Source organism: Lactuca saligna, chromosome 6 (assembly GCF_052625555.1).
Source record: "Lactuca saligna cultivar CGN05327 chromosome 6, ASM5262555v1, whole genome shotgun sequence".
Classification (NCBI taxonomy): Eukaryota; Viridiplantae; Streptophyta; class Magnoliopsida; order Asterales; family Asteraceae; genus Lactuca; species Lactuca saligna.
In genome coordinates, this window is record NC_136422.1 from 43537217 (window position 1) to 43561933 (window position 24717).

A 24717-nucleotide genomic window follows, 5' to 3' on the forward strand; every position below is an offset into this window, starting at 1 on the left:
AAAATGACATTGAAAAGTTCAATGAATCTCAAAGAATCTAGGAGTTTCAAAACCAATTAAAACTTAATAATCTATTTTTTTTTCATGGTGGAAATTGGTGAATCGTCATTCACCTACCTTCAAATATTTTATAGGTTGGATTACGACATCCCTCTTCTAAGTTATAAAATATTGTGTTCGGTCCTAGCCTTAATATTACATTTGGGTGTTTTAGTAAGGGCTATCTTTATATCTAATCTAGACTTGTCTTTCTTCTTTTTCATATTTCTTCAAACAACGCTGCTTCTGGCTCAACCCCTACCGGCTCCTTCTCTCTGATGAACCTTTGTGGGAGAGTAATATTCGATGGTTCCAACTTTATGGATTAGATCTGGAACATCAGGATGGTCACTCGTTATGAGGACAAGGAATATATCCTCGACAAGGAGCTAAAGGAAATTGATGAGTCCAATGCTACTCCAGAGGAGATCAGTGACTTTAGGACTCATGAGAGAGATGCTACTAAAGTGGCATGTATCATGTTGGCCACGATAACAACCGAGCTCCAAAAGTCCTATGAGTACTATTACCCTTTTGAGGTGCACCAAGTTTTGATGGACCGCTACCATCAAAGTGCTCGCCAAGAGAGGTATGACATCATCTACTCCATGACAACCCGCATGAAGGATGGTGAACCCATCACCAGCTACTTGCAGAAAATCCAGAGGTATGTGGACCAGTTTTTGAAGCTAAATGTGAACTTTACTGAGGAGTTAGCAATTGACATCATTTTTCATTCCTTACCTATTTGTTTTGATCAATTCCAAATGGCATAGCACATGAACAAGGAGAAAGTTACACTCAACAAACTTCAAGGACTCTTGAAGAACGTCAAAAGTGGTCTTAAGGGTAAATCGATTGTTACCACTCCTACTCTTACCGCGGCTCTTGTCTTGGAAATCGGGCAAGGCAAAGGGAAGAAGAGGAAGATCCCTATGAAGGGTAGCAAGGGATAGTCCCTTGATGGCTCCTCTTCAAGTGGAACCAAAAAAGGTTCCATCACTCCTTCTGCCAACCCTAAAGAGGCTGAATGTATCTATTGCCATGAAATGTCGCACTAGAAGTGAAACTGCTTAGAGTATCTACAAGATGTTAAGGATGGGAAAGTGAAACCCAACCATGCAGGTATTTACACTATATTGTCTAATAATTCACCCTATTCTAATTCTTGGGTCCTTGATACAGGTTATCATATTCACATATGCTTAAATATGCAGGGATTAAGAAGAAATGACAATGTGGAGCATGGGAAGATAAACTTGAGCATGGGGAATAGGAAAGCATCACCTGTCACCAAGATTGGGGTTTATACTTTGTTGCTAAGTAGTGGGTTAACATTAGATTTGAATAAGTGTTGTTACTCGTCTGAAATGGCGAGAAATATTATTTCTTTTCATGCTTTGTACAAAGAAGGGTTTACCTTTTCTTTTGTTAATGAATGTGGTGATATTAATGCTTTCTTTAATAATATTCTTTATTTTAAAGCATTACCTTGTGATGGTGTGTATGAAGTTGTGTCGGTTGTAGATAACCTAGGAAATAATGTGTTGTGTATTGATTCTTCCACTAACATGGATAAAGAATCATTGTGGCATTTTCGTCTTGGACATCTACGCAAGAAACGCATAGGCCAACTCCAAAAGGATGGAGTCTTGGATTCATTTGACCTAAAGTCGGATGATAGTTGTGAGTCTTGTCTATATGGAAAAATGACAAAATCACCCTTCACCGGTTCTTTTGCTAGGTGTTAAGGTTTGTTGGATCTGGTACACACTGATGTGTGTGGACCCTTTAGAACCGACATAAGGGATGCTAACCGCTTCTATGTGAATTTTACTGATGATTTTAATAGATATGGATATGTCTACTTAATCAAGAAAAAGTCAGAAACCTTTGAAAAGTTCAAAGAGTTTAAGCAGGAAGTGGAGAATCAATTGGGTACGTAGGAAAATTAATTTGCGTTGATCTGATCAAGGTGGTGAGTATCTTAGTAAATATTTCCTTGACTATCTTAAGGAATGTAGGATTGTCTCACAACTGACACCTCCCAGGAGACCACAACTTAATGGTGTGGCTGAGAGGCATCATTGAACCTTGTTGTACATGGTTCATTCCATGATGAGTTGAGCTTAGCTACCAATCTCATTCTAGGGTATGCCTTAGAGACTGACACCCATATCCTTAATCTAGTCCCTACAAATAAGGTTGCCAAAACACCTCATGATATGTAAAGTTCCCAATCTGGACCACATCAATATTTGGGGTTGCAAGGCTTTCGTGAGGCGCGAGACTCACGTTAAGCTCGAACCTCAAAGTGAGAGATGTATTTTCATCGGCTACCCACAAAACTCCTTTGGTTACCTCTTTTACAGACCCAGTGATAATGTGGTTTTTGTAGCAAGGAGGCGAGTCTTTCGAGAGAGCGAGAGCGAGAGAGAGAGAGAGAGAGAGAGAGAGAGAGAGAGAGAGAGAGAGAGAGAGAGAGAGAGAGAGTTCATAAGCCACTGAAACAGTGGGAGGCAAATTGACCTTGAAGAAATTCAAGAGTCAAGGGTGAAGGAACCTCAAACCCTAGCAATCAACCTGAGTAAGAAAATCATGTTGATCCAACTAACGAGTCTGTATCTCTGAGGCATTCCACGAGAGTTAGGAATGCACCTAAGCATTACTATGGTTTACATATTACTGTGCAAGGTGATACACATATCAGTGATAGCACACTAATTGGTTTGGATGAACCTAACAACTACACGGAATCCATGGCAGGACCTGAGGCTGCTAAATGGGAAGAGCCTGTAGACAGCGAGACACAGTCCATGTATGACGATCAAGTTTGGAACTTGGTTGACAATGTACTAAGTCGTAAGATAGTAGGGTGCAAATGGATCTTCAAGAAGAAGACCGACATGGATGGTAATGTACACACTTATAAGGTGCGATTGGTTGCAAAGGGCTTTTCTCAAACACTAGGAGTTGATTATGATGAGACCTTTTCATCAGTAGCAAAGATTAAGTCTATTAGGGTTATGTTAGCCATTGCTGCATTTCATGATTATGAAACATGGAAAATAGATGTCAAAACCGTTTTCCTTAATGGAAAGTTGGTTGAGGATGTTTACATGAGTCAGCCAGAGAGTTTTGTCAGCACAGAGTACCCTAATAGAGTGTGTAATCTTGTGAAATCCATCTATGGATTGAAACAAGCACCTCGCAGATGGAATATTTGTTTCAATGAGAAAGTTAAAGAGTTTGGCCTTTCGAGGAGCGAAGATGAATCTTATGTATATGTCTAGGCTAGTGGGAGTATAGTTAGTTTTTTTGGTATTGTATGTGGATGACATACTAATCATGGGAAACGACATCCCAACTTTGCAGGAAGTAAAGTCCTGGATTGGGAAGTGTTTTTCTATGAAGGACCTTGGAGAAGTTGCTTATATCCTAGGGATAAGGATTTTGAGAGACAGGAGTAGAAGACTACTTGGACTTAGTCAGAGTACCTAGTTGGATAAGGTGCTGAATAGGTTTAGCATGCAAAATTCCAAGAAAGGAGAGTTACTGATCATGAGTAATGCCAGATTGAGTATGACTCAGATTCCAAGTACATAGGCTGAGATAGTTGAGATGAGTCGAGTACAGTATGCTTCCGTTGTAGGCTCGATCATGTATGATATGACTTGTACTCGTCTTGATGTGGCCTTCTCATTCAGTATGGTCAGCAGATATAAGGGGAACCCTGGCAAGGCTCACTGGACTACGGTAAAGAACATTCTCAAGTTCCTGTGGAGGACTAAGGATTGGGTCCTTACCCTCGGTGGGAGTGATGGCTTGAGAGTAGTAGGGTATAGTGATGCTAGCTTTTAGACTGATAGGGATAATTTTCGCTCTCAATCAGGATGTGTCTTTACTTTAAACGGAGGACCAATTACTTGGAAAAATTCCAAGCAGGAGACAGTGGCTGATTCAACTCGTGAATCAAAGTATATAGCAGCAAGCGAAGCAGCGAAGGAGGCTATATGGCTAAAGAACTTCTTTAGAGACCTTGGAGTTGTACCGACTATAAAGTAGCCTATGGAAATTTTATGTGATAGTGAAAGTGCAGTTGCCTTACCCAAGGAACCAAGGGATCACGGAAGATCCAGACACATCAACAAAAAATATCATTTCATCAGACATCAAATAGAAGAAGGACTCCTCGTGGCAAAGAGGGTATCATCGGATGAGAACCCAACAGATCCCCTCACATAGGGACTGGGAAGGGTTAAGCATCTCCAACATGCGAGCCGCATAGGGCTGAAGGATGATATTAGTTTTAGTAGTTAGATAGCTTTGAAATTTGTAAAGTGTAATTGACATTTGATGATAAATAAATTTGTTGTTTATTTATATGTATAAGTGTTGCTATCTTTTGTCAATCATTTACTATCATTTCATTTTGCATGTTTTAACTTCCATAATAATTATGTTATGGTATATCATATTATTCAAATTCTCCACAGTTGGTCATATGTTGGAAGCAGATATGAATCAAGACTGTCATGAGTTGGCTTGTAGATGTCTAAGTTGTTGGACATAACAAGAGGTGCTACAACACTCATGAGTACTCATAAGTTCTGAGTATTGGATTCAAGCCACGCTCACTTGTATCACTTCCTGGAATTTATCTCGACTGATCATTTGACGGTAATATCATATAAGTCTTCAAACCTAGAGATATGGGTTGTTGACTATGAGTTGGTTAAACATTGATTGTACGAAAACGCATTGGTAACTCGAGTTATAAAACGGTCCTTTGTGTATGATTCAACAAGTAGTAGAATAAGCATATGAGTCGAAGTTTATCTATTCCTTCTTGGATTAGAAACAATATTTAGGCCCCTCGACGATTTTGTTTTGACCTATGTAGAACTAAATTGATGTGTTCGATTAAGTTCTATGTCAAACAAATCAGAAATCGAGAAACAAACTGCTGGACAATAAGTAAGACATTGTTCCATGTATTTGTCCAGCTGATATCTACAACATAGGATTATATGATCACTTATCTTAAATGGCGTATAATCATCATCATAGTTCCGCGAGACCTTGAAAGAGCTACGATTATTGATCGGTTCCTGAAGTCATTCTTGCAGATATAGTTATTAGATTTATCCAAGTGGGAGACTGTTGGATTAGGTGTCTAAGTTCATAACTATTTCTAGAATGTACTTGACCCAGTTGGCATGGTCCATTTGGGTTGCATGGCATTGCAACACTTGGATAGACTAAATGAGAGAAAGGACACTTAGGAATTATTAATATATTATAAGTACTAATATATTAATAATATTATTTAATTAGTATTGATCAAAGAATTAATTTGGAATTAATTAAGTGATCAAAATAGACTAATTAAATATATGGGGTTGATTGTGTAAATCATTCATTCTTGTATAGTGGGCTAATGATCCATGGTTTATATGAATTGGGCTAAACCCATAGAAGGTTGCCCCTCGCAACCCTTTTATAGCCGAAGGCTTCTAACTACACGGGGGGCTCCTGCGAGGTAAGCAGCACGTTCCTTGGTACGGAAGGCGTACCCTCGTATGCATCGCGTAGGAGCGAGGTTCGTACAAAGTGTGTCGATCATCGGATGGGGCGATGTGGATCATTTCGGACCTAGTGTTGCGAGAACGTGGGGCATTCTCTTCGAACAGCCTCACAATTTGAAAACCTGACTTCAAAAATTCGTAAGTTTCATGTACGAGCTCTATTTTTGATGTTCTTTACATTCACGTGTAGGTGGGACCGTACTCTACAACTTTCATTTAGACTACGTCGGCTAATTTTGAATTTGTTTTTAAAGTTATATTTTTAACAGATCAGGATAGGAAAATTCCGTTAAAAATTTATAAATTCTTCATTCGACGTCTGTTTTCGTCTGTCTTTTTACCACTCAGCTACTATTAACGAGATCTTCGATTCTCATTAGGTTATGTCGGCTAAAAATCGGTCGATCTATTATTCGAACTCTCGGCTTCATACTACTAAGCCAAAACTTACAAAAATCATAACTCCCTCATATTAAGTCAGATTTTCACGTTCTTTTTATGCACACTCTTAGTTTAACGTATACTACGACTTTCATTTAGATCGCTAAGGCTAAAAATCATTTTATCGTAAATTTACTTTTTACGTCACATAGCTTTGTGCCAATTCTATCGAGAAACTTCGACATGTCATAACTTCTTCGTTATAACTTGGATTCCGGCGTTCTTTATGTCTCCGAAATCCTTGTCTGGACCACTATAGCTTTCTTCATAGATATCGGGGTTTTTTTAACATTTTATTTTTTTGACGCTTATTTTCATTCCTAATTTATTATATTATTATAAACAAGTATAAAGCATATAAATTCACATAATTCACATAATACTCAAATAAAATTTTTTATTACTTCAAAATGAGTTACATTTATTGATTATAACTATTAAATCATCGAATCAATGCTTAGCCTCAAAACACGGGCCTCACACCATATGTGACAACCCAAAAATTTCCATTTTGTACACCCATCCACTATAATTGAAGTTAAAACTGTTTCTGCTAACTTTTAAGCTTTTTAGAATAAGTTTGAGTGGTTTAAAGTTAGTGCTTCAAGAGATAACTGGAGAGAGGATGCCTTAGTATTTATTGTACATCAATTACGGCCCAAATGGTATTAGGGACGTAAACCCTAATGACTATATAAGTGAGACTTAGTTATTTTTATCACTTTTTCACAAATCCAAGATCCAAACTCAAATCCTCTCAAGTAGAATCAAGATTTTCCTTCTTGATCTTCAACTTGTAAGTGTTTCAAGCCCTAATTAGTTGATATCTACCTTAATCTAGTGATCTAACACACTTTCATCTGTGAAATCATTCCAAAAGTGTAGATCTTCAAGTTCACCAAGAACACCAAGAACACACACTAGTGTTCTTGGACTTTTAGCACCTTTTCAAGCTTCTACCTTGTAAGTGCTTCTATCCTAGAGTCTTATAAGCTTTGTTACACTTCTAAACACCAAGAAAACACCCAAGAAACCAAGGATCAAGGGTGTTTACGATCCAAGAACATCTTCGACCGTAAACCCTAATTTTGGTGCCAAAGTATGCCTTATCCTTTCATAATGCCTTGGAAACTAGCCTAGCACCTTACCTTGATGTGTTTAGGACTCAAAACAATCAAAAGACCATCATCCATATGTGTTTAAGGCCTCAAGCACGTGGAGAAGTGGTCCATGGGCCGAAAACTCGATTTAGGAGTGTATTGATGCTACAAACACTCCCTAAGGCTTAAACATGAAGTAGGAATGCTTAGTATGACTTGGAAGGCTTCAAAACTCAAAATGGTCAAAGTGTAATGAGTTTACGGCCGTAAACTCATGGGTTTACAACCGTAAACTCAATGAGTGATGGTCACAAGACCTTAAACTCGTGTTTTGGTCATTCCACTTCCCTGTGATGAATCACATGTGATTCCAACACTTAATCATGGTGTTTCCTAGTCCCGGAAGGTGTTTCCTTTCATATAGTTGTTTATAAACACTATATTCATGTCAATATGTGTCCCTATATGTCATTTAGGACTTGTTGTGTCTCGGGAATTCATTCGTGGAACTTCTCATCCTTACACACACACCCGATTGAATCACCCACATCAGGTGAGTTCATACCCTATAATGAATCTTTTAACTATTTTTACTGTTTAGGGGGGGGGGGGGGGGATACAAGTTGAACACAATGATAATTGTGTAAATGTTTGTTGTTAAACATCTTTCAAAACGTTACTTATGTTATTTATAAGTTGTCAAAACATTTCAAAACTCTTTAAAGTTATGTTACTTTATAGTTTCACAAAACTTTGTTTTTAAATACAAGCATAACTTAGTAGATAAATGAGTCTTTTCAATAATAGTCCAAGTAGAACATTAGTAAACTATAATAGGTGTAGTTTAGGATAATGCTATTTGTAACTTCTAATACAATGAAGCACACAAAGAGTCAGTTCATGCAAGAATCAAGTAAATAGTGATGAGAATCAAACAATACCATACAGAACATGTAGTAAAGAGATACAGAACAAAACAGAACATAACAAACAAGTTAGGTTACTATAGCATGAGAACACACAAAAAGGATCTAATTATACCAATGAATCACTAACTCATTGTTTTAAACAAAAGGTGATAGTTATATTGGGTATACATGATCATATAACTTTAATGTGAATTACACGGCTTGCAAGAATTTGCAGGGGTTGCGTTTGGTTCCCTTAATCTCTTGATAGGGAGAGCGTTTAGTAGGGGTTCTAGCCTTCACATTATGACCGTAATACAACAAATATGTTTTTAGGTTATTTATTTAGTACATGCGTATGTCATTATAAATAGCACCTATGTACTTACTTTTCCCATTACTTTCATAAAGTGACAGTACCACTTGAAAGTTGAACTATTTTCTAGTCAAGATAGTTATAAAGTAGGGAAAATATACTTTTTACAAATTGACAAAGGAACAGTCGGGTCTTGGTAGAAGGCTACTTCTAAAATATAGGACCATAATGCTAATCTTATGATTCCTTAATGTATACACTATCAGATACATATATACCAATAGTTTCCGACAGCTAATAGGATGCCTGTTCTTCGCTTCATTTCCTGTCCTCGTTGGGTTGTGGGTTTGGAACGAGTTCACCCAATCTATTATCTACTCGATTATATATATATATATATATATATATATATATATATATATATATATATATATATATATATACATACATTAGGTCATCATAAGGGTACCAGGTATGGATCAGGTTATAGGACACAGAGTCGAAGCTCAGTTTTTCTAGTACAAAACATACTTTTCAAAGTCAGTACTTTTGGTATACAAAACTAGAAATTTCCTAGATAAGGGCTTAATCCATTTTATTAAGCCAATACAATTTTAAAAGACTTTAGGTGAGTAACTCTATAATACCTTAGTTTATACACCGTGTTGACATATAAAGCTAATACCCAACAGGTGGTTAAATGTGTGTTTTCTGCCTTACCTCCTGTTCCCCATTGGGTTGTGGACTTAGGGCAGATTCACCCAATCAACTTCCTACCCGATATCAGATTATAAATAGCAGTATAAACAAATCTATTATAAAAGTAGTCACTATGGTCAATATTTTACTACAAGAAATATAGGTTTTCTTAAAGAACTTTTCATCAAATATAAAGGAACCATTACAAATAAATCCATCAGTAACAAGTGAATACACCAGGGTTATATATGACAACTATCTAACAACTAATGGAATGTGTGCTATCCGCCTTACTTTCTGTTCCCCGTTGGGTTGTGAGCTTACGACAGATGCGCACAATCGATTGTTTGTTTACTCTGAGTTATAAATAACTTGTACCCACTTAGTACCCATAGAAAGGCTTGTAGTGTCATTTTACTTAACTTTCATTCAAGTAGGAAATATATGATTTTCTAGAGGAACAAGCGGAACTTTTCAAAATAGAACTTTACAGCTTACACCACTTTTACATAAACATTTTCCACAACGCTTTACAGCTTACTTACATCACTAAACTCTTATGAACTCACCAGCTTAATTGCTGATCAACTCTTTCAAATAACTTGTATTCGCAGGAGGCTATTAGACAGGTGCTCGTGCTGGGGATTTAGAAGATGAAGCATTATAGCTTCAAGTCTTGTTTTGTTATTTGTTTATGAACTCTATGTTTTGTGAACACACACATTGTAAACATTTTCTTTCTAAATGAAATGGTTGTTCATTACTTTCTTACCATATACATATCTCGTGATACTAAACATGATGTCCTCCACCCCTGAACGTTTCCGCCGTTCCGGTTTTGGGGTGTGACACCATACACTTTAATAGCTAGTTGCATGTTACAGGTGGCTTTTAGATAATTAAAAAAAATAAATCCACCTCTCTCTCTCTCTCTCTCTCTCTCTTAAAAAACATACACACACACACACACACACACACTTAAAATCTAAACACATAAACACACCAACTAAAGTTGTAACGGAAGCACAATCACCTCACACACATATTAGAAGTATCATCGCCTACGAATGCTACATAGCGTCGAAATTCGACACATACAACTTGTAATGTTTCTCTCCAGGAAGTGAAACAAGAGTTGATGATGAAGATGATTTCTTTTTTTCTTTTGCAAACTCTAGCCGAATAATCCCAACCATTTATTCCTAAATATACGAAATGCGATAATATAATTGATTATTGAGATAAATTTTGCTAGAAATTAAGTGGAAATGCATACCCTCTGTTTGTCCTATCTTTTTTTCCTCATTGTTACCTTCTTTTGAAATGCCATATCTAATCTCCATTCTTAATAAAAACCTCTCCAACATGCCACATGTCTCACTTGTAGACCTCATTGTTTCCACGTGTCACTCTTAAAGGTATCCTTTCACTTATATTCCCGCCTATTCTTTCACCGAGATCCATCCTTTAAATTTGAAATTGATTCTACCTATCCATGATTGTAGCTTGATTATGCGAATTCTTCCTCTCTTTCCTTAGTAAACCCCTGAATTTTGGGATTCAATTTTTTCAGTTCAAATTCCCCTTCGCCATTTTTGAAATCCTGCTGAATGATTTATCTCTCATATTGATATTGATTCTCATATACCTATACCTATATGCAAGGTTTCCATGTTTTTGGCCTCTCGATGGTCTGCCTCCATTCATGGTGCATATTTATCTCCATTGCTCGGGTGCCCTTCTATGAGGTTTGATAAAGCCCAAACGATGCATCAATGTTCATCAATTTCGCCAACGCTTGAATTTTAATTTCCCAGGTTTGATTTTTAGATCTATATTCATCATTTTTTCCCTTTTTTTTTTTTTTTGTATTTTAATTTTTCAGATCCAAACGGAGATGTTGAAACTGAAGCGTGAACCGATGATTTCGTCGCTTACATAAGGGTTCTTTATGGTGGAAGTATGCTCAGAGCTTACTTTTGATTTACTTATTATTGGAAGACATCAATAACACGCAGTAAGGACATCTCCATTATGTTCAACTTATTTTATCTTGATTTTGTTTTCTATGGTTTTAAGGCAAGTTATAATTATGACCAGAAACCTACATCTACAAGTGCCCAAGGTAAGATACATTTTTGTAAGGCTTAAGAGATGAAAAAATGTATCAATACAAGTTATTTCACTTATACATTCTCTTGTCATCTCCGTTTAATCATTTTCGTTGATTTCTTATTCTATGGTTTTTATTTTTAAATTGTATGTTCTCTATTCATAAAATTGCAAAAAGACTAAATTTTTAATTGTTTTGCTATTAAGACTCTTAATTCTCAGAAATTCTAAATCATTTGGATTTAAAGAACATCCAAACACTGGTTTATATTTCTTTATCAAGATTCTGAATTCTTTTTGTGCAAAAACTAAAATATAAAGGGCTTTTGTTTTTTTTTTTTTTTTTTTTTTTTTTTTTTTTTAACTTTTGCTTACTTTTTAAATTTCCAATTGAACAGATTTTGAGAAAAAATAACTTTTGCATCATGAAATACAAGAGAAGAACTAGAGTGGAGGTATTGAACACAAACAAAGTTACTTCCCATTCATGGCGTTATGCAAGTTTAATGGAGGTTGAATAAGGTTGTAACTATGCTCACTAGGTGCTTGATTAAATGCCAAGGTGAGTTTCATTTTAATATTTTTTTTTATTGTTTATACAATAATCTCAAAATTATATTCATACTATTTAGGTTTGGATTTTCTTGGTTTATTCACGTGATGAGATGATATGTTTTAAATATTCACAACCACCACCTTACATTGTTTTAAAGAATGATCTAATTCCATTTACAACATGCTAATAAAGAAACTTTAATGTCTTAATTCATATAACTTAGCATTTTACTCGAATGTACCATATGTATAAGCACATTTCTAGATTAAGTGTATTTTTAAATCATACAATTCATATAGATTGGAGTTGGCTGAGATGGAGGTCATAATCAAGGAGAAACATATATGAAGCAATAGAGAAACAATGATGAACATGTGGTGCTGACGTTTTTATTTTTTTATGGCTTTTAGTTTTTTTTAATTGCTTTTAGTCTTTTTTTTTCGATCTAAAAAGTAAAATCAGTGAAAAATGGATGGAAGTAGAAATTCACAGGTGTAATACACAAAAAATTCCCTAGAATAAATGAAATAACTTTCAAAAAAGAAAAAAAGAGCAAAAATGATAATAGTCTTTTTGCAATCAACATTGTATTTGAAAATAATATCATTATCACAATATGATAATCAATATATGGGTAATTTTTTTAAGTACAATGTCCTAATAATAAAACAAAATTGAAAATATGATGTATTTTATGTGTAAAAATAATAGCAAATTGTGATGATATGAATTCGACCAAAAAAGCTAAGATGGTCATTTTCACTAAAAAACTTCAAAATTCTGTTTTGACTTTTTATTGTCATTATAATGTTTTTTTGTTAGGTTTTAAAATTTGCGGAAGTTATTATTGAAATTTTCATATATTTATATTAAATGGTGCTATGTTTTTTATATGAGATACATGAAACTTCTATTATACTTTAATATATTGCAATTTTCCATTTACTAATAACTTTAGGAAGATTTTGACATGACAAGAAAGGTGTTTAGATTAAATTGTTAATCCTTTTTTCTAAATATTATTAAAACTACAATAAAGGTAGCCTTCTCATATATATTATGAATATGCTTGGCTGGCTCTTCTTTTTTTTTTTTTTTTTTTTTTTTTTTTTTTTTTTTTTTTTTTTTGCTTATATACTATATACATATGTTTTTAATTGGTTATTGGAAAGATCAGGTAGAGCAAGAATGTTGAATTCACTCTACAATTTCTTAAAAACTTTAGAACGACATCAGGGAAGTATTATCATGGTCTCTATTAACTGATGAGATATTAATTTATTTCATTTAACCATTGCCCATAATTTTTTTGGTAGTTTTTTTGGGTTAAGTTAGGAAATTTTATAAGGCATTCATGGGTGTGATTTCTAGACTTTGGAGCTTTGATGGTGGTTGTAGCTTTGAATCTCGATGGGGGTTTATTTCACAGTCAATCAAGGAACGAGGTAAGAATGTCCTTTTTTAATTTTAGGCCGTTTATGATGAATATGTAGTTCAAATCTGAAGTTGATTGGGTTTCAAATTGGTTTTTGTGTTAGTCAATTGTTAACCTAAAGTTGTTCACGATTGGATGAAATATATTTCCTTTGAAGGTTATAACTGCTTCGATACAAGGAAGATACAAAAATTATTCAAAATACATGTTGTTTATAGATAATTTTAGTAACTTATTTGTTATTCTTTATATATGTAATTTTCACTAAAATGTTATAATAAGGATGCTGTTTCCTGCATTTTACACTTTTTATATGGACGTATTCAAGGTCAAGGTGGATATCACCCGGGAGATGGCGGGCCTGCATCCAAGTGGTTTACAAGGTGTGTGTAGTAGATCCAGAAACTAATTTTACCTTGGCCACCTTTAGATAATCTGTTTTGGTAAATATTAGTTATTTATTTGAGATAATCTGTTTTGGATGATTGGTTTTCAGTTATCATTTTTTTTCTCCTTTTTTTTTTTTTTTTTTTTTTTTTTTTAATTTTCTAAGAATTAATGTAAGCCTCCTCCATATTAAGGTAAATTGAACACTTCTGGCAGAAAATTGTGTTTTAAGTGATCTGTAGAGTTCTAATGGCTTTTAGTTATGTTTGTTTGACAAGATTTGATTTACCATATTAATTTATGAAATTTGTATATATGTCTCAGTTATATCTCCATCATAAGATTTTAGGTACGCATTAGTTTTTATCTTTAATACTAATAAATAATCTTGTGAAATTTGAATCTAAAACTCCCGTTTTCCACACTCAAAGGGTTAATCTTGAAAATCTCTTGAGGGGTGCATTTAATATTAGGTAAGTTATCTTTATCTCCTTCCACTAATCATGATTTGGGTATTTGGTTTAGTGTTAGATGCAATAAAAACCAATGTACTATCATTGATTTGTTTATTATAGCATCATACTTTTATTTTTTTCTATTATATTATTGTACTTAGCAATGTTGTCCAAATAAATCACAATTTTCACTTCTATAAGTGGGAAATTTTTTAATTATAGTGATATATGTTAGTAGATTTTTCGAAGTACAAATGTTATTTTAGGGTTATGAGTGTAAATATGACATTTTTATGAGCTTTACAAACTATTTCTCTTTTCAAAAAATAGTAACAAAAACTATTTATTAACTACATGTCAATTATGGATATGTAATTTCGATGTATACTTTGTTATTTTAGTGTTATGTTATACTTTGTTATTTTAGTATTATGTTTCGAAATATATCATTAATTAAGTTCATTAAACTATAAAAACAAATAGTAACAGGAACCATTCCTATCATTTATACCAACATATTTTTAAAGTACATTTTTATTTTTCTCTTTTATATTATCAACCTGTGTATTACATGAGTCTTAACTTATAAATGAATCTTAAATTTATATTATTATGTTCTGTAAATCATAATTATAATAAATGTCATCACATAGATAACGTATATCGGATATTCAAATAAAAAAATATATATTAATTTTACATAATCAATATAAAAGTATGTGTATACTTGTATCTTATTAGTTTAATAAAATTTTATAAGTCTTTTACCCGTGGTTTCCACGGGTTATAACCTAGTCTACTCATAAACTACTCCTAATCTATCTATGTCCCTAACATGACGCGAACACTCTACCACAATAAATGAGAGCAAGATCAAATACCGTTGATCTAAGGTGCTGTTTGATTTTCTGAAGCAAAAATTTATGAAGTCTGCGGACCACCTCTGCAACCCTCTGCAGTAGAAGAGGTGGACCAAACGGCTGCAGACTATAATAAGAAGCGTGTTTGTTTTTTTAACATCTGCATACTGCTGCAGATATTAAAAAATTAAAATAAACTAATTTTATAAACCGAAAATAACTTTTTAATACGTAAAATTTAATAATGTATAATATTTCGGTAAAAATTAATGATATTTCATTAAAAAAGAATGATATTTCAACAAAAAATAAAGATATTTTAGTAAAAAATAATGATATTTCATCAAGAAATTATCATTATTGAATATAAAAAATAAAAAATAAATTCAATAAGAATAAACGGAAAAAAACGAAAAAAAAAAATGTGAAATAAAATTTTAATAACATATAATCAAAATTTCAGCAATAAAAAAAGAAGAAGAAGATGTTGGAAGAGGTTAGAAGAGGCAGTACAAGTGCTGCGCCAAACAGAGCCTGCGCAGAGGTTTTTGACTCAGAAGACTTCTAAAAAACAAACAGCTGCGATATGAAAAGTGCTGCACGTGTGCTGCGCCGCGCAGCAGTAAGAGGTTTGAAGAGGTTTTTTTCAAAAAACAAACAGCACCTAAAAGTCCTTTGGTTCCTCATTATTATCTGTCACCATTAAAAAAATTAACATTACTATGAAACCCTAAAATTTCTTACTTTTATTCAAATTTTGTAACCTTCATAAACAAATCATATTTGATAATAAAAAGAGTGGTGAACTGATATAGAAATGAGCCTCGACATTTTCTACAGTTCCACATTTACTAAAAAGTTTCTTGAGGTTATCAACAACGAAAGACAATGAGAGATTAAGAACAAAAAGCCTCTTTTGTACGATTTCTTTCTGGGGTTCCTTCGATTTCTCGTTTTCTATGACTAGAACCTCTTGAATTCCTGTTGATGATTTGAATATTTGAAAGTTTCTTGAAATTGTAAGAAGATACATGTGAGAAAGGGTTGTGTCGCCGCCATGAAACACGCAGGAGCTCGTATGATAGTGACAAAAATTGACCCAATATGTGCCCTTCAAGCTCTAATGGAAAGTCTCCAAGCCCTAACTCTCAAAGAAGTCCTCTCAAAAGCCGACATCTTCGTCACCACCACAGTCAACAAATACATCATCATGGTTGACCACATGAAGAAGATGAAGACAAACGCCATCGTATGTAACATAGGATGTCGAAGAACATAAGAGAACACGAAATCAGTTCCACAATGTTAAAGGAAAAAAATCAGTTAATGTCTATATGACAAAAGGATAATTAGGTTACCCCTTCATTTTATTTTGTCAAAAATAGCCAAATTGACTCTACAATAAACAACTTTAATGCTCTAGAAAATATGAAAAATAATTTAGAGAGTAAATAGACAAATATGAAATACTTTGTTGGACAACAATATCATTTTCTTTAATTAATATGTATGGCATTTTCATATAGACATTTGATTTATACTAAAAAATAAATAAGTTATACCCTTAAAAAAAGATATTTTTCGGTTACCCACAGTTTTGTCATAAATAGTCAACTTTTACATTAAAAACAAATATACTAATAATAATCTATTAAATATGCAATTAGATAACAGATTATAGTTATTGATGAATTATTACAAAACATATGTATAGAATAATAGAAAGATGTTTTGAGATACATTGTACTTTCTCCTAGAGTAGCTGTCCCTTTTAGTCGGCGTTAAAGGAGCTGCACGGTCCCGCTTGCCTTTTGTTTTTCTTAACAATCCCCGTGTCACGTAAACAATGGGTTACGCCGTTCCGGTTTGCGTTAATAGTATTTTTTTCAAATCAAACTTGTGTGCTGGTCGGTTGTCTAAGATTCAATCATATTCATTAAGTTAAAACCTGATTAAATTAGTATTAGTTATATTTAGAAACCAAATAATCTTAATTTGATTTCATACATAATTTTTTACCATACCCGCTAAAACTATATGAAACAGTCCATGAGATGTCATACAAAAGGCGATATATAAAAAATTATCATATATACTCATTTTACTATACAAAACAGTTTATTTTAGTTTGTTTAATAAAACATCTAAGTTTTTTTCTATATCTTTTATTTTGATCATAACACGTTAAAATGCTTAAAATATAAAAATTGAAATACTTTTGTGAAATACTTTGTACTAAACTTTAACACCGAATAAAATTATCTATTAAAGCTTCTAAAGTTTGATATCTAATACGACAACTTTAACATTATATAGAAAGTCAAAATGCTTGACATAATTTTTTATATTCAAACTTCGGTATCTTTCATAGACTATTTTGATTCAAATAACGAGTTTCTAATGCTTGTAGAAGTTTGAACTTTTAGTTTTATAACAATCTCGATATAACGTAGAAAACTTTGTTGATTGTGGAAACGAGCTTAAATTTTATATTGTTAACAAAACATTTTTAATTCATAAGCTACTTCCAGTAGTTTTTTAAAGTTTTATAAAAGTTTAGTAGACAAAATTTCACAGATGATCTTTGTGCTCATTTAGCCACTTAAGTCTACATCAAACTTAATTGACAGATGAAATCATGATTTTTGTTCGATTTGCTCCTTATTACCTATCTGGTTAGCACGGTTTAAACTTTTAATGTGGACTTGGAGCCTATGCATCTCTATCGTGTACACAATTCCGAACAATCTTTATTAACATGTCTGGGGTGGTGCAATCAATTTATAGTCTCTAAGCAAACAATAAAATTGAGACACTTCAAGTAAGCAAACACTTTTGATCTTAAAGCCTTTAGTTTTATAAACTAGTGTTTTTACCACCAAGCAAAGCTTCAACTTGTTTTTATATCCCAAAAAATATGTATATGTAAATATGATAAATATCATCTTACATTTTATTCCTAAAAAATCTTCTATCCAATTAAATGATAACATGTGTAACATTTAATGAAATTTAATGATATTTTAGTATACTAATTTCACATATGTTATCATTTAAATGGTAGAAGGATTGATAGGAATAAAAAATATAAGGATAATTAATTTCTCTATAAATATATATAACAAAATAAATTTTAAAATTGAAGGCACTTTAACATTAGAGACTCTAAGCTCTTGTTTAGTTTGACAAAGGGTAATGTCGGCCCTAACATAACACTGTCGCGGTGTCAATATGGATTTTAGAATATATATATATATATATATATATATATATATATATATATATATATATATATATATATATATATATATTAAATAAAAAGTTACAACACAAACCTAAAAATAAACATAAACCTTGTTCATATGCTAAACGGAAACCTGTTAATCAAAATAAGGATAAGCATGATGAATCAAAAATTCAATCTAGTGGAGGTTTCTCATATTATGTTAAAGAACAATAATTTGATCATAAGAATCAAAATATAAACAATTCTAATTAACACTTATACCAAAAGAGAACAAAAAAAACAAATTGTAGTTTTTAAGATTTGGAATTAATATCATAATATCTTTCAATAGCTCCACAAAGGTTAATCATTCACATCGTTCTCAACGTTCTCTCTCTAAATTCTTGAATGCCATCCTTAAACCACCATCATAAACCTCCACTAATCGTTAACTTCAGATGCAATCATACCCAATCATGGGACTCCACTTGGTCGTTCCTCTTCACCTGATCATATCCGCCTACACCTTTCTTGTGCTACTGCTTAATCTACTTCATCTACTATGACGTCGTGATTTTACTTAAAAAAAATCTTTTAATTTTTAGTACACTTTTAACTGAAAATGCAACGAAAGTCATAATTATTAAATATTTCCAAAATAACCACCAATGTTACCTTAGTTCAAAATATCACCCATCAAAATAGTTTAAGTTTTACGAAAACCAAATGAAAATAGAATAATAACTGTTCAAGATGGTATCACCTACTTAAATGGAAAACACCAAAGACATAACTAACCCAGTATCCCAACCTTACAGTAATCTTCTAAAGCACTAGAACGCATGGCAAATGCAACATACAAAGCGAAAGTATCAGCTAGTTGCTATGTGAACTAATCATAAGTACAATGTAAAAATTAAAACATACATATCCCATAATGGACCAATTATTCAAATTATTATCACAAAACATGTTTTTTACTTCACACATTTCATTTTTCATCACATCTAAACATAAATCATCACTATAATATGTTATTATAGGATATATTAATCTTCACTTTGTTCATCGTTATAATTACTTTAAAAGCATTGTTCATCATTTTAATCGACATTGTAATTACCCTCTTTTATTCTTCACTTACATCGTTAATCATCGTTATTATGGGTCTTTTCACATCGCTAAATGAAAAGGAGTTACCCCATTTACTACTAACGTTATCGGCCCGAAGCAATGCACTAAATGAGGAGCAACTATCACTCATACATTGCCCCAATATGTTACATTTTGTACTCCAGCGTTGGATGTACAAGAACAATGTGTTGTCGTTCAAGAGTGGTGTAATTGATATTTCTGTTAATACCCCCACTCAAATGTGATTTTTGAATCGGATTCCTCACATAGATAACACCACTTTAATCCCCACATCAAAGGACCATGTATCGAAATGGTTGTCTAGAAAACCACTCGACTTCTCTTTGGTATAAGCTCTTTTCTTATAGGTTCTCTTTCAACCTATTTGGCCATCACTATATTCGGATTGGATAAACGCCTAATTTTAGGTTACTACCACTGCACCTTTAAGTGTACTCCCCACGTTTTATTAATTCATTATTAATTGCACACAAGGTTCATACATCATTCATTACTATTCTTCACTATATGATCACGTATAAATTATCAAGCACCATATTAAAGTATTTCTCATCACTCAAATGCTAATGTTCTAACATCCTAGACATATCAATTTCCGGAAACATAGAATGCATAATCATTACATATCACAATCAATCCATAGTCTGGACACTAGCATGAAGTTATCATCATAATTTGTCGATATGTATTCTAGTTATTTTAAGTATTTTAATTTTAGAGTTTTGTGATGGGGCGTGATGCATCCATGATTAGGCGTGATGCACTTAGAATGTGTTAGGCATGGAGTACCTTAAGTTATGTGCGACACACCTGAGCTGACGATCCAAGCTCTAGGCCTTAGGATTCGATCCATGTTTAATGGAACAAACCTAAAGGATTTTGTCATTCTCTCAGCTTCCATCATCAGAGAACTTTCTCTTGAAACCCTAGCCTCCATCTCTCACTTTTATTATTAGTTTTGAGTCTTATTCTTAAGGAGATCTAGATCTTAGAATTGGAGCCTCTAACTTAAGGGATTAAAGACTTAATAGAAACATGCTATTAATCAACTAGATATGACACACCTATTTAGGTGCACGACGTATTTATTAGGGTTTGACGACTGTTTTGTTATGTAGTGGGCGTGTAGTGTCCGTTCTAAATCATGATGTGCCTATCATAAACTTTGACCGTTGCATTTTTTACCAGTTTAACTTTTGGTCCAACTTAGTAGGTTTGATCTATAGACTAAGGTTGGAACTATGTTAGACTATAGGTGGTTGGTGTTACTTTTGTATGAAGTAGTATGGTTGGACTATAGAAATTATATGAAATACTATCATTGGACCATATCACTTATATGAAATCCTATGGGAGGACCATGTCAGTTGAATGAAAGACTATGGCTGGGTCATAGCAAGAAAGACTGTGGTTGGACTGTCGCAACGGAAGTGAGTATAAGACTATGGTTGGATCATAGCATTCACATGGTTATGTACTTAGGGAACTCACTAAGGTTTGTGTTTACTCTTTCAAGTTTAAATGTTTTCAAGTTGTCCAAGAAGCAAAGGGAAAGCCACGGTTTGATTGCATCACATTCATGGATATGTTTTGGAGTCTTCCGCTCATTTGATTTTTACTCTCTTTATTATTACTTAGGTTTTTTTTATAATGGTTTAACATAATTGAACAATTAGTTATCTTACTATACCTTTGTGAATGACATTTGAATGATTACTCTTATTTAAAAATGAAAATTTTGGTTCAAATTTAGGGATGTTACATAATAAATCCTAAATAATTCTTCCATAATAGGTTATCGACACCTCAAGCACATATAACATACATAAATAGCGAAACACATCACAACATATCAAATTTGGATCAACCGATTCATTCTTAATATATGCAATCTCCCAACAGTATACTATATTTTTCAAAAAAACCAAACTCTATTTAGATTATTTACATTATGTTTAAGTAGGGTTTGGTCCAAAAATCTTTTGGCCCAAGGCGAGAAGAAAGAAAAAAGCTCTGAAAATCCCAAATGTAATAAATATTTGAGAAAATAAACCAATTTACTAAAATCATTTATAAATTATCAAAAACAAAAATATAGCCACATCATTTACAAAAAAAACAACTAACTTTTTTTTAAAATAAAAAAATACTTCTAGTTTTTATTTTATTTTATTTATTTATTTTTATTTAAAAGCAAAATCATTGATAACACTATTAAGATCAATTATATTTAACATATATTTCTTTATGCATAATATTTCCAAACCATTTAACCGTTAATTTGACATTGATGACCTTAAGAAAAGTTTTACAAATAATGATTCAAATATATACAAACATATTAACTAATTCAATGAAAAATCCAAGACATGGAAATTTGAGTTTCATTGTTTTGAAGAATCTAACTTCAAAAAATCTAATTCCAAAACAAATTGTAATAAGAAATTAAAAGCTTTGAAAAATAAAATAAGACAAGATAAACATATACAAACCTAGGGGGAAAAAAACAGAAATGAAAAGCATACATAAGAATCAAAAATCAAAACAAAAGGTTTAATGTTGACTAAACCTTATCTGGTATCTTCTAATCACTTCAGAAATCAAAGTTCCGCAAAATGGGAGGACAAAACACATAAGAATCTGACTTCAAAAATCGAACTTAAAACAAACAAAGAATGAGAAATTATAAGCTTTGACAAACAAAAATTAGAAAAAAGAAAGAAAGATATACAAAGAGATGAGAAAAAAAAAATTAGAAACAAAAAAGCATAAATAAGAATAAGAAATTACATAAAAATATTTAATGTTGATTAAAGCTTATCTGGTATCTTCTAATCACTCCAAAAATCAGAGTTCAACACAGGTGGGAAGACAAAGTCGTCTTTTAAACACATAAGAGGGGCAAAATCAACAGTTCAACTTGACAACACGGAAGGAGTTAGCAAGATTGTAATGTTTCGATAATTATTGAGTGAGAAGTATATTATGATTGACTGCAACTCGATAAAGTAAGATAGAGAAATCGTTTAAACAATTGAAAAGAGAGAAACGAGAATACTGATCTCAAGATTATGTATACGAGAAAGAGAAACGATGTTACAGATGTGCTGATGTCGAGATTTACGAGGCATCAAATTAACGATTCACAAGGAGTCGACTCCATTCCCTGATGATGCCCTAATTCCCATTGTTTACTTCGTTCCATATGCATTTACATGCACTAACCGTTCCACCCTTCCACTCCAATATTTTTTAGGAATGATTTATAGATGGGCCTAGACGATCAGGCCTGTGTTCAAGATATTATTTAGCATGTAAAAACTTATTTCAACCACACATATATATATATATATATATATATATATATATATATATATATATATATATATATATATATATATATATATATATATATATATATATATATATATATATATATATATATAATATCAACATAAAACTTCTAGAATACGTGAAAGTGGATAAACCAAGTCATTTAACTACTGACAATTCTTATGAACCAAAACAAGAATTGTCAACTCATTTCTTAAGGGACAAATAATCAAATCTTCAAGCTCCCACTTACCAAAACAACCATTGCATGCAAATGCTACAAGACTCCATGTTGTGCTAGAAAACCCCATGAAAACCGTAGGGTGGTTGTCTCTTTCCATCAAAACCGAGAGCACCAAAAGCTTCTCCAAAAATGATTACTATCTTCAATAATAAACTAGTCCATCTATACTCTATTAGATATAAAAACTAACAAATTGAAAGAACGACTGTTAACTGTTATATATCTCATATTATTAAATAAATAAAATTACAACCAAATTAATATGGTTTAGTTATGCACAATATTCAAATAAGATCTTATTCAACCAACTTTAAATTTGGCCCATAACTTATTTAACCCACTTTAAATTTGGCCCATGCTCCAGCACTCCATGTGCAAGTCGGCCACATGATTAATCTTTTCACTCATCGTTTAGGTCGGTCCCTGATGCAGACACCTAGTGTCTAAAAGATGATTCCACTATTCCTGTTTTAAACCGCGTTTTCTATAAAAAAGAAAAAAAGAAAAAAAGGCTTGATGTAATATTAGCATAATGACTTACTTTACTAAATAACTTGTTCGACTTTCTTGTCTCTTGAATGCCACCACTAATTCAAGAGCTTCAACAGTTACCAGATGGCGTTCAACCTTGTTAGTATACGGCTCAGATCTGCAAAACAGGTTCAGTGAACCCATACCATGGATTGGGATACATATATCACCTTAGCATCTCTATTTTGCATCATTGCAACCATGGCAGATTTAGTACATGGTGTCAGGATCAAAAGTTATGGTTTCCATGTCAATATTTCAATATGAATATATGCTCCTTCGCTTTCTGTAATAGCTGTTGCAATGAAGCTACCAGTGGATCAAAATAATCCAATGTCAGGTGATGTGGACCAAGCTACAAAACTTGGAAGTATAAACTTTATGTGCGCAATGGTGTCTAATTTTTTGCATGCTCTATCAACCACATGGACAACAAAGAACTTATCATAATTAAATCTATCGTGTTTGTGACAAGTTCCTTATTGTCCATGGTTGATGGAGAAGGCAATAGATTAGCCTCCATGGTGCACATAAAGGTCAGGCTTCCAAGTTTGCAGCGTGGTATACATAACCTGACATCAGAGTAGTTGGATCCATGGTACTTTATTGGAACACCTATAATAGGGAGAGAAGCAGCATTAGAAAGAAATATTTACACAGAAACCGTAGCTTTTGGTTCCAAAAACCATGTACTAATCAGCCACCATTGCAATGAGGCAGCATAGAGATACTAATGGGATATAGACCCCAGTCCACAGCAATGTTTACTGAACCTGTTTTGCTGACTTGACTGGTATAGTGAAATCCATAGGTGATATAAGGTATTGTGTTGTAATATTGGGGTATAAAGTTTTAAGATTCCTTAACTGGTTGTATTAGAAGGGAAAGGAAATGGTGGTGGGATAAAACTTCAATTTGGGTGTAAGAAGATGCAAAGAGAAAGATGTGTCTTCGGAAAAGACTTAAATCTGAGGGAAAGTTTCATTGGAATGATATATATAAACGAGTTAAAGAAATATTAAATTACAAATTTGGTCCATGTTCTATTATGGTTGTTTTGGATAAGATCCAAAAACAAATTTTGTTGGTATTTTGATCCCCATGTTATCATTTTCGGTTGGATTTACTTTTTACGCCACGTGGCTTCAATCATTTGCCATTTATTTTATATATTATTATTATTATTATAATAATAGTGTACATTAACCTTAAACCGATTTCATTTTCCCTGTTTATAGCACCTTTACTATCTGTCTCACACCGCTTTCCTCTTAGGAATGTCTTTGAGAAAAAGGTCCAATCAATATGTTAGGTTATAACAACGATCGGTAT

The 24717-nt window shown here is 32.8% G+C and overlaps 1 long non-coding RNA gene across 1 annotated transcript; it reads right to left on the reverse strand.

Moving 5' to 3' along the window:
- Nucleotides 1-22260: 22260 nt before the first annotated feature.
- Nucleotides 22261-24337, reverse strand: LOC144999691 (uncharacterized). Its single transcript, XR_013660965.1, has 2 exons — nt 22864-24337; nt 22261-22566 (listed from the first exon to the last, which is right to left on the reverse strand). It is a non-coding gene; the product is annotated as an uncharacterized LOC144999691 (long non-coding RNA).
- Between the last annotated feature and the right edge of the window lie 380 nt (nt 24338-24717).